The following is a 12,944-nucleotide window of genomic DNA, read 5'->3' on the forward strand; positions in this document are numbered from 1 at the left end:
CTTCTGCAAGAAACGGTCCCATTGGCATACCCGATTAAGGTTTAAATACATATAGCAGAGCCGAATTTCGGCGGGGCGTGGAGGGCGTGCCCCCTCCCCCCCTCCTAAAATTTGCAAAGCATGAGTTATCAAGGATAGGTTTAGGCAATATAGGTTGAAACTTTAACTTCTCGCTAATTTTACCACAAAAGATATCTAAATTGCATCCACTTAGAAGAATATTTCAAAAGAATTTTCACTGTGCGCCCTCCCCCCCCCCAAATCTAAAATCCTGAATCCGCCCCTGTATAGTTAGGTCCACTATATAGGTATTTCTAATATATCATATTTATTTCTATGCTACACATGATCGTGTTTATGTCAATAAACAAACACAATAAACAACTTTTACTGCGAATTTAATTTGGTTGGTATTAACAACAATCAAATTAAAATAGTTGACCTCGGACTTCTTATCAGTACATGTACTTGTTTATTTCTATGCATTTACCCGAATAAACCAATCGTTCATTATATTATTTGAATATGTCGATATATGCATGTTGCCTACAAATGCTTTATTCTTAGACGCATGATTTCGATGTTTAGCTAGAAAATAAAAACTCTGCTAGATTATACCAGAGGCTCACGTGATCCTGTATCGCTCACCTGGTTTAATTACTTGCTAAATATTTCATATAATTTTGCGTAAATTTACAAGGAATTTTCCTTAGATGAAGATTTTCTTGCAATTTAAAGCATTGATAAACAGGAATTATTGCATGGGACAGGTTGGAAAGGGGACATAATGCATAGTTTGCAACCCCAACATACTAAAATCCGGAACCAGGCCTTTAAAAATGCAGAAATTGCCATTGTTTTGCGGAATCCATGAAATTTCTGCAAAACACAGCGTTTCTTAGCCTCCAACATGATTACTTTGCTAAAAAACTAATCTTATTAAACTAGGCATTTCACATCCAGTTTTGTATGGAAATACAGTTTACAAGGCACATAAATGCAAACAATGTCCATCAAATCTTAAGAATTATTTAAATAGACTGATTCATAAAGGATATAAATTCGACATTGTTGTCAGATCATTAAATCTTGTCTTTGTAGGAAAAAATATTGATACTCTTATTAGATCATTACATTATAACTTAATCATTCATATTTTAGCATTTTAGTCATTGCACAACTTCTTGCTAGACCAACATAGTCTATGATGTTGCAGTTCTAAATCCTTTGGAAGTTTTGTAACTGATATTTTTTGTGTTGGGAGGCTTGAAGATTTGTCATCCTTATTTGTGTCCTGAGCTTGCTTTCAGTAACTGCGAGCATTCATTGTTTATACCTCATTTGTTTGTCTTCTATGTTATTGTTAATAATTGTTGAGGTACTTTTCTAATGAATTGGATGTATTTCAGGTTGATTTTTACTGTGTGTCTAACTCTGTATTTATTTTAGCCTTTGACCGTATAGAGGGGGAGGGTTTGGATCCAACAAAACTAGTTTAACCCCGCTGCATATTGTTTGCGCCTGTCCCAAGGCAGGAAATATAGTCACTGGCATGTAGTTGTCTTTTTTTAAAACATTTTAGTTTCTTACCATAAATGATAAACTAATATAGTATTGAGGAAGGGCCGGACCTTTTTCGGGATGCTGGGATCAGAGGTTTTTAAGCTCAGGATTTCGGGATTTCTGAGAATTAAGCCCGGGATTTCGGGAAATAAATCCACCGGGAATCGGGATTTTAGCAGTTTTTAAGTTCCTTTGTTGTTCGGGATTTCGGGATTTAGTAAAAATAAAGTCGGGATTCCGGGATCAGACCCCCTCCAGCCCCCCCTCAGTATTGTGTTCACTGATTTATCCACTTTGTTTTTATTGGGGCAATTTAGAGCTTGCTACATGGAGGAAATTTCCCACTTGTTGAAGATCATGTGGCGACCTCTAGATGTATATTTTCTCGAGCGGAAACTTTGGTTAAGTTAAGATCCACAGTGGCAGCCATTTTGAAATGGCAAAAGAATCACAAGCTTTCATCTCCTCATGCCAACGATCATTTGTTTCCAGTTTTGTTTCATTTGGTCAAGCGGTTTCCGAGAAAAAGATTTTTACATGTTTTTCTCATAGGGTCCAATGTTAAAGTAAGATCCTCGGTGGCGGCCATTTTGAATTTCCGATTGGCACCAAAATCACAAACTTACATCCCTTCATAAAAGTGAACATTTGTGTCAAGTTTTGTTTAATTTGGTCAAGCGGTTTCCGAGAAGAAGATTTTTACATGTTTTTCCCATAGGGTCCAATGTTAAACTAAGATCCTCGGTGGCGGCCATCTTGAATTTCTGATCGCCACCAAAATCACAAACTTTCATCCCCTCATATCAGTGAACATTTAATAGTGTCAAGTTTTGTTTAATTTGGTCAAGTGGTTTCCGAGAGGAAGATGTTTACATGTTTTTCCCATAGGGTCCAATGTTAAACTAAGATCCTCGGTGGCGGCCATTTTGAATTTCCGATTGGCACCAAAATCACAAACTTTCATTCGCTCATATCAGTGAACATTTGTGTCAAGTTTTGTTTAATTTGGTCAAGTGGTTTCCGAGAAGAAGATTTTTACATGTTTCTCCCATAGGGTCCAATGTTAAACTAAGATCCTCGGTGGCGGCCATCTTGAATTTCCGATCGGCACCAAAATCACAAACTTTCATTCCCTCATACCAGTGAACATTTGTGTCAAGTTTGGTTTTATTTGGCCCTGTGGTTTCAGAGAAGAAGATTGAAATGTAAAAGTTTACGGACGGACGACGGACGACGGACGGACGGACGACGGACGCCAAGTGATGGCAAAAGCTCACATGGCCTTTGGCCAAGTGAGCTAAAAAAGTAATCGATCATAGCAATGAAAAAGAGGAATGCTGAGTACCAATGTTGAGTGCTGTATTCAGATATTTCATGCAGGGCTTGGCAGATCTATTTATTTAAAATAAATGGGGGCAGTGGTTCCAGTCAAGAAACTTATATAAAGAAATAGGTTCCAGGCAGGGACTAAACTCCCTAAACCAGGCTATCATTTGCCGCTCATTTTTTGCTTAACTTTTAACAAAAGGGTAGCTTAATTAACACATACTGCATCGTGTTTTTTTTAATACAGTTACTGATAGTTCTTAATAATAGAGCTGTAGGTGCGTCCTGTACTAGACATAATTGTTGAAATTTATTCTAAGAATTTGGCGTTAATGTTAATGTGTGTGTCTTTGAAACAAGGTGCCCATGCAGAAACTAAGCGCTTTTACATCTCACATAGGCGTCTTTACGATAACTTGTTGGACATGAGCCATACATCTTATCAACTGAGAAATATAGCTATTTGAGAGGGACATTCACCTAAAGACATGTTTATTTTAATGATTGTGGCTTCAGTTTGAATGATTTGACAAACAATTTCGAATTGGAGATCGACTTGAAAATTTAGAAACTGAGAAGGGTCGACTAGTGGTTTGTAGTTCAATTATGCAGTATGTTAGATAGTTTTTTTGTTAATTCATCTCGGTGCTCCATTTAAACCAACATCGAACCTGAATATTCCACATACTGGCGCACTACATGCTACGATATATAACGAATTTTGTTGTGTGTTTATTGAATGTCCTTCGTAATCAGAATGTTGAATTTAAACAAAAATAAATCTAAGAGTTCATTGCTAACCACTTACAACAATAACCTTGTGTTTTGATACATTCGAATTCATGATTTATTTTATTACGTTTTATTGGTATTTTATTTGTACGTACATGTAGTTCCATTTTCCTTTTAATCCTGACGGTTGTTCATTCATTCATTATTCTTTTTACGTTAAATCTAAACCACTTTACAACATATATTATTATACATAACATTAGTGACTAATACTGGAGGATTAGCACCTACAAACAGTTTGTGATGGGCTAATACATGTGCTTTAAAAACACACCTAACGAGCAACTGTATAAAAGCAATAATTCGGTGTCCTATATAAGCATCTAAATTTACCATATATATAAATGAACGTCTATTAAAGAAAGAAAAAGAAATACCTAAGTGCATGTAAAAAAGTAAATATTTTTTTTTCGTTGAAATACTCATCGCAAAATTTTGTCCAAAGGTCAATTTATTTTGAAAATAAACAATGGAGAAAGTATAGAAATACATTGACAAATGTACATGAATATAATTACAGCTCACAAAGTATCGGCTATTAAAAGTGTTCACGAAAAAAAACAAAAAAAACACTTAAGGTTAAAACTGGCACATGCGCATTTGTCATTCTATTTACTTTATCTATATCGTTACATGATCACCACATGATGGATTTAGTTAGCAGGTACGTTTAATTTGTTTTTTATTATTTATTTTTTATTTCGACATTTATTTGGGACACGTAGTACATAATAATAGACCTGGAAATTAAATATAGGCCTCTGACAATGTGACATTGAAAAGAAACAAAAAGAGACAGCTCTTTTCAAATGGTGGAAAGCTCCAAGAAGTTAAACACTACACAAAAATATCGTCCAAATGCAATTCCTTTTATTACATTCAGGAATCTTGTATAACATGTAAATATGTTTCTTGCATTTATGCAGCTCAATAATATTCTATTATTTCTGCAAATAAGACTAGGATCTAGTTTTCAAAATTGAACTGATTGAAGATTTGAGGGACTCCCTTTTAGAAGTCTAGTAATATATAGGAAGAAGTTCTTGCAGTATTGTGTCAAGAAGCATTTAATATACCAAGCATGTTCGATTTGTTACAAAGAACAGTCAAAATCTCCATCCTATCATCAATATTTTATGAGTAATACACAGGAAGTGAAGAGCAGTTACTTCAGCTAAAGTAGAAATGGAAACTGAACATTTTAATTCATAGTCGAGATCTCGTCTATAAGTCTTTCCACCAATTCAAAATTTTGTCCTAAAAATCTGACTAATAATGCATCTTATCCCAAAACATACTGGAACATAATGAAAATGCTTATTAAATCAAACAAAGGTTCCACTGGTATACCACCGTTAGGTAATATAATTAATGATGACGGAATTGCAGATACAGTTTACGAAGATGAGGATAAGTGTAAACTATTGAATAATTATTTCACTTCCATATCTAACCTTAACGAGCATAATGTTCCTCTGCCAGATTTTGTAAACCTTACCAACTCAGAAATAAGCGACTTACAAATTGGAATAGATCAAGTTGTCGACATAATAAATGTACTTGTGCCTAACAAAGCCTCAGGTCCTGATTCTATAAGTCATAGAATGTTAAAGCTATGTCCCACTTCAAAGTATTTTTAACAAATCACTAAACACAGGCGGATATCCTTCCACATAGAAGATAGCAAACGTTATAATAATATATTAAAAAAGGGTGACGCATCGCTCCCTTCTAACTACAGATCTATATCCCTAATAAGTTGCGTAGATAAAGTTTTGGAAAGAACAGTTATCAAACATGTCTATAACTACCTCAACTTCAATCAGCTTATCTATAAATATGAGTCAGGGTTTTTACCCAAGTACTCAACAGTGTATCAGTTATTAGAAATTTACGATTGCATTCTCAACTCCTTGGAGCGTAAAGAATTAAACTGTTTTGTCTTTTGCGATTTCTCAAAAGCATTTAATACAGTTTGGCACAGGGGTCTTATTCATAAAATGAAAGCCTGTGGGATTAATGGAAATCTCTTGAAATAGTTAGAACATTATCTAAAATATAGAAAACAAAAGATAGTTCTAAATGAAACTTCATCCTCACTTCGCGAAGTTCTAGCTGGAGTACCGCAAGGATCAGTCCTAGGACCCTTCTATTTATTATATTCATAAACGATATAGCCAATAGCCTGACTTCTTTATGTAGATCATTCGTAGATGACACTTGCTTTAACTCGGAAATGATAGGGAACAGATTGAAAGTATTGTTGATCATGATCAAGAAATGGCTCATGTCATTCAATCCAGATAAAACAGAGATAATGATTTTTGCAAATACCGAAATACCTGCCCTTAACTTTACTTTAAATAATAACAAAATTCCACTGACAACGTCTCATAAGCACTGAGGGGTTATTTATAGCTGTGTTGGCAAATGGAACAATCATATTGAAAACATATTATCTAGTATCAAAAAACCTGTGAATATTCTTCGAAAATTAAAATATACACTTTCTAGAAAAAAAAACTTATATCTTGCTTTTATTAGACCAATATTCGAGTATGCTGGCGAAGTTTGAGGTGATGGCGGGAAGAAAAATTCAGATAGACAGTTGCAACTAGAAGTAGCGAGAATAGTTACAGGTCTACAAACTTTTATAAAAATTGATACTCTGTATAGAGAAATCGGATGGCAAACAATGCACCCAATTTCCTGAACAACATAACCTCTCCTAGTATTCAAACTACTACCAAATACCCCTTCGGAATGGACAAGACCCGTGCAGGTCCGGGTGTTAAAAGAATAGGCCTGCAGCAGCGCTAAGCTTGTCGTAAAAAGCGACTAAATAGTGCTCAGAACCCTAGCCGGGAGCTAGGGCGCTCTGCCCACAGAGCAACTGGGATGTGTGCCCCAGGTAGTGGAATGGGGTACCCCTGGTGTTACATGCTGGGGTTGTCAGGCTATAATACGGAAAACCTGACCGCAAACCATAGAGGTGCACCGTGTTGGGATAGATGCCACGTTCCTCGCACGTGAAAGAACCCTACTGTGGTATTCTCCAGGAGTAGGAACCATAGGGCTCCGCCACAGGAGGCTAAATTGCCCGACCCTACCCACCTCTCTCTATTTCCAGTGGCAATCAAAATTTGTCGACCCCATTGTCCTTGAGTCCCATCCCTTTTTCATTTCATCATCATTTCATGTTCATTTTATCATTAATTTCATGTTCATCGTCTGAATATAGCTGAAATATTGCTGCTCGGACGTTAAACCCCAACAAACAAACAAAAGATATTATTGTACCATTCTGTAGACTAACACTATCTACTAAATCATTCTACCCTTCAACTATAAAGCAATGGAATCAATTTCAGGAATTTGACCCAATATTAAAAAGCGTAGACTCAAAACAGAAATTTAAAGCCGGATTGAAACAGTAATCCAAATGTTTCATCGTATTATTTATTTGGTCCCAGAAAGCTTAATATTATTTTGACAGAGTTAAGATGCTCTGCTTCTTTTCTAAACTACGATTTATTTCGTTGTAATATTATAGCAGACCCGTCCTGTAGTTGTGGAGCTGTAATTGAAAATATAAAACATTTTCAATTTGATTGTCCAATATATGACATGGAAAGAAATACACTAATAAACGATCTGAATTGGCTTCCAGAAAACTCTTTAATTAATTTTGAATTTCTAACAAAAGGTGATATGTATTTAACAAATGACCAAAACACTAAGTCAAGACTATATAGAAGCATCAAAAAGATTCCTTGTAGTGTAATATTCTTTGTATTTTGTTCAAGTACTTTATCAAAGTCATGTCGTCATCTTGTCTTCATCATCCATCATCGCCTTGTCTTCATTTGTACCTATTGTTTCTAAAAATATTACCAGTATACAAATGATGCCTGCTCGATAGATTTGTAATTCTTGTATTGTATTTTGGAGAGGACATTCTAACTGTGATTCTCCTTTGTCAAATCCGTTGTGCTTTGAGCAATGAAATATGTTTAAACTAGATATCTCCAAAACCGTTAGGTTTAGCCAAACTTTTTCGATAATTGAAATGATCCTTATTAGGACTGCAAATATCTTCAGGAATAAAAGTTGTCAGACAACACCTCATAAGAGTTACTGCCCTTAATGATGAAAAATGACGGTTATTTTTACAGTTTCAGCCAATTTCTTAAAAAAATATGATAGATAGGAAGAAACTTTCAATCTCTGAAATGACCCTCCTGATAAGACCTACCAAAGTCCCCTTGAGTCACAATTGTTAAACAACTTTTTGCTTAATTTATTGCTCTTGAAAGTCCAATTTCAACCAGGTGAGTGATTCAGGCTCCTGGGAGCATTTTGTCTATATTAAGTAACTCATTTTGTAATTCTCTCTGCAAGTCATTGATATTTCTTCCTGATATTTGCAAAGTAGCATCAACTTCTTTAGTGTGTTTTACAGCTTTTAACCAATAAGGGTATGCCATTGATGAATAAAATAAATGGCGAAGGTCCAAGAATTGAACAATGGGGAACACCATATCTAATTTATGTTGTCTTTTCTTTGATGAGGCAATGTGAATGTTTACTTGTTATGACTACTTTTTAGGAAATTTACAAAATTGATAAAATATTTTCAGTTTTCTACATAAAATGTCATGATCCACTACACCAAAGGCCTTTTTTAAAAAAGTCCACAAGTATGCAATGTAGCTAGGTTAATAATTCAATTTTGCATCTCCTGTGACCAGTGATCAGTCTTATTTACGAATGCTGATTGAAAGGAATGACCCAGATTGTGAAGGGTGCAACATGGTCCAAATTTAAAAAAAAAAACTTGTAAATGGGGTCAGATACATGCCTTTCAAGGAGTTTAGATAAAGTAGGCAAGAAATTGGCCTGTAATTATTACACGTAGCTGATGTGTCCTTTCACCAGCTTTGAAGATAGGGGCCACTTTTGCAAGTTTTATTGACTGGGTTTATAAACCAGAATCAATCATTCTTTTAACAATGTATGTAAGAGGAGATACAATATAAGGTGCACATAATTTAATTTTTTGTACTAATATAATCACTACCAGAAGACTTACTTGTACCTGATATATTGCTACTCGGACGTTAAACCCCAACAAACAAACAAACAAACAAACTTGTACCTGATATGAGCAATCCATGCATTATAAATTTTATAAAGTTTCACTGGTAATATTGTAAATTGTTCATGAGTATTGATTTTCTTTCAGTATTTCTTCTAATGCTTTTTCCTGTTTCTCATGTTTCTCAAGTAGCAGTGGTGGATTCATCAGGGAGATCTAAGGAGGCTTCAACCCCTCCCCCCCTCTTTGCGTCTCTTAAAAATAATAATCATCACCATCTTTTACAATAAGTTACAAGTGTCATATAACTTAGCTTTATATCATACAACTTTGAGTAAAACAATTAAAACCCAGTGTGCTCTGGTCAATTATGTCACTGCCACCCCCCCCCTAGAATGTTACGACTACTGAATCCCATGCTGTATGTTTCGATGCAAGTGCATGTATCTTATAATCGGATAAATGTCCAATTTTTAGGTAAATATTATTTGATACAACAAGTGTAGCTAAATAAATGGCTGCAGACTCGTGTAACATTTTCTTTAATGATACAATGTATAAAAATTACAACTGCCTAGAACATAATACGAATTTGGAAATAAAGCCTTTTAGTATCAGTAACTTCTCGGAGGTTTGACTTGTGAGACCCAAGACTTGTGGTTTTATTAGACTGTTGTGTTTTGAGAAGAGTCGAGGTCTGGCACTTTTATGCTTATATTCACAACATTCATTCTCCAGTACTGTCTTTTGAATTAAGCAGTTGTTTAACTTGTTAAGTAGCAGTCTTTGTAAGAATCATGCAAAATCTGAAAAAAATGTGATACACTCCAAAAAAGGCTACATATTTTTATTTTTGTAATTAAGTTGTTTTATGGGTCTATACCATAAAATGTGTAATAATTCATTAAAATCTGCCTGATCATAGGAGATAATCAGCAATAAAAATTCTACAGCGTCATTTACAGAGTTATCGACCTTAATTTTGAAATCAACAGTATATTCAAAATAATTTTTACCTCTGAAGAACACGGGTTATACGTCAGGTCTGATACTTAAACTTTCCTATGTTTACAGAGTTTGTTGTGGAACAAACAATTAATCGATTCTTGACACAGTTTCAATACTCCTGATATTAATTAACCACAAACGTATAAAAACTGGTAAATTATTCGTACCGACTTGGATTATTTATACCTAATTTTTCTGTATGTTTTCAGAGTATTAGCCTATTTCCAGGCTGCGGAGAACGAGGTAAGTAAAATTAGGCTCTATAGAGCAGTTATCCTCTCCTTTTAGCATATCACTCAAAGAATGGAACAAATAACTTGCTCTTGTCTAAAAGTATGATGACTTTCGAAGATTTTAAAAAATGGAGAACCAACAGCTGTACGTCTCCGTATCGCCTCAAATTTTGACCTCCGGTATCCACATACCTATACCCCCAAATGTGTGCCTATACCCGATGAAAACAGTTCAAGAGAATAACAATTATTACACATGTGACAAATGAAGTTATCACATTCTAAAATAGGAGGAGGGAAATCTAAGATCATATCTTATTAACTAAAATAAATCAATGATACGGAGGAAATCATGAGGAAAAAATAAATCATGGATGTTGAGTAATTTAACATATTATTTGAAGAAAGGGTGTGGTAATGGATTTATTATATGCTGGTAATTTACTAAAGACTATCCATTGAAAACAACAAAAATTAAAGTCACGTTCTAAAAAAAAATCAGGACTGTAGTTCTTAGGTTGATGAATGACAGGTCACGTATGCATATTTTTGCAACATCTCACAATGATGCCTGATATTCTCCTATTTTGGCAATTAAATTGAAAAATTACAATGTTCAACTATATAATTTTTTTTTTATTTTCAATTTCTACTGAATTGAAAATCAGTTGTTGTCCACAGATGGACGGACGAGAAGACATACAGTTTTATAGAGGAAAGCATGGAAAAGGGGTAAATTATGCCAACATCTGACTTTTCGTCATGTAACTTCAGCAACCCAATAAGAATGGAAAGGGGGAATATGGCTATGAGTTTAGACGTACTCGGGAAGACCAATTTAACCCAAGACTGATGATGACTATACCAGACGTATATAGGCCTTAAATAAGCTAAATAGTTTTAACCATAACATTCGTCATTACATCAATGAAAATTTATTATACTTTTATCAACATTATAAGCCAGAATAATGACCAGTTTCAGAATGTTTTCATGATGTCGCTTCAGTCATATTGTTTTGCATGTTTCAAATAGAGACGGTAAATCACTAAGTTTTTTATGTGCTACCATGCACCATTCGTGCTTTTTTTTTTCGCTTATTATTTTCTCAGTACTGGATATCGTTTTTGAATAGATATGTCACACTCATTCCAAATAATTTTTACCAAAATGCGACAGAGACTAACTTCAGCAACATTGAATTTGATAGTATATTAAGATCATGCGTGGACGTTTCTCCTTCATATTTGGAATGTAGTTATTGCCGTTACCAGTACACTCTGTTCGTAACACCAGCGTATTAATTCTATATCAAAGCAGGCAGACTTATATGCCATGTGTGTTTAAGTGTAGTCACACAAAACACTGACATGATTAGTACTCTTTCCTTCAAATTTTCATCAAATATGAAATCAATAGTTAAAAAAACAAAATATGACTGTTTTTTTTTAAGGTGCATGGTACACAAAGAAATTTTCACAAGTGATTTGACCTTTTATGCTAACTGACAGCATGGAGGCAAATTACTTGCACACGTAATTAACTTATTTTGATCAACATACTCACAAGTCATGCACTTACAATGCGTAAGTAGTTCAGTGTGCTTTTCAATTAGTTTATTCGGCCTAAACGTTGTAAGTGAGACATGCCATTAGAGTTTACAATTGTTTTGCTTTTGATAAAACTGCAAAAATAAATTGTGTGGACGTGTAATGATAGTACCTTGTCGTAGTCTCTGGAGTCTGTTAACTTCCGTTTATTCACAATAACTTGTCTGCTTTGAGTAAAACTTTTCGGATCTTTTAACATTTTAAAACATAGTTCCTATGGACAAGGCAGAGAGCTATAAAATTTTGGGAGGATTTTTGCCCCAAAAATTTCAAAATGATGGGGGGATTTAGAAATAGATGTTATCTATAGAATTGGTAGAAAAGTTTATTGCAATCTGATTTTGATGATTCATGTGTAAAAGTGTTCCTTTTGAAACTTTGTTTTTAAGTTTTTAATTTGGATAGACATATCTTTAACAGTTTGGTATTTTAAAAGATGTCTGAAATTTGGCCATGCAGGCACAAAAAATCCGCTTCTGTTATTGGTTGGGGTTTGATCTTTTAATGGATTCCGTATGAAACTTCTTGCCTTCAATTTTTAATCAGGTTCAGATACACATTTGTGCTGGTTTCTCTTACAATTTGGACCAAAAGAGCCACGTTCTCAAAGATCAACTCCATATATTTCGATTTCGATTTTTTTTTTACAAGATTCCTCATTAAAACCAGATTTAAAATATCTCTTATGATTTTCAATGAACTTAATTTTTTCCAACGCAACCGGTATAGTTTCTCTTTTTAACCTTTGACCTTAAAGACGTTATCCGACAGAAACGCAAGTCACCTGATCACAATTCTGTTTTCCCGATTGGCCAAACACTGATAACTTAGTGGCGTTTGAAAAAAAAATGTATCGAATGTGGAAATTGCATGTGAAAAATTATATTTAGTAAAATGAAAAAAATTTTACGACGTCGGCTATCTTTTTTTTTCTGATTTTGATGGTTTGGTACATTTCTTTGGCAGCTTTATTGCTCAGATACTCTTGTTTACCTGTATGATTAAGTATCAGTCTTTACAAAAATCAGACCTGAGGTGATTCATCCATATCACAAATCAACCAAGTTCAGTTTTATTGCTTCTTCAGAAACAGTTACTGATCACATAACAAGTCTCAGTTTTTCACCTGGTTGTTGCGCTTTTGAGATAAAAATTATATAGATTGTACATGAAATTTGCACTTTGCAAGAGTTATCGTTCTTGATTTGGCTTCATTTGGTTGCATTTGGTTGGAGGTAAATGAATGGTTTTCTCAAAAGTACAAATCTGAATGTAGAAAAGGTTGTTGTTATTTGAAAATATAACATATGTAGA

General features: G+C 34.4%; 1 protein-coding gene across 3 annotated transcripts in view; it reads left to right on the forward strand.

Annotated features, from left to right (window-relative positions):
- Positions 1–12,944, forward strand: part of LOC148598682 (uncharacterized) — a 155,700-nt gene that overhangs the window by 111,704 nt on the left and 31,052 nt on the right. For all 3 annotated transcript variants that reach the window (XM_088561391.1, XM_088561392.1, XM_088561393.1), the window contains exon 2: positions 9,997–10,030. The gene's annotated coding sequence lies outside the window, so the exon portion shown is untranslated. The remainder of the gene's footprint in view (positions 1–9,996; positions 10,031–12,944) is intronic.

The sequence above is a fragment of the Perna viridis genome, chromosome 14 (genome assembly GCF_037379345.1).
Source record: "Perna viridis isolate PV_CMFRI_1.1 ecotype Kerala chromosome 14, ASM3737934v1, whole genome shotgun sequence".
NCBI lineage: Eukaryota > Metazoa > Mollusca > Bivalvia > Mytilida > Mytilidae > Perna > Perna viridis.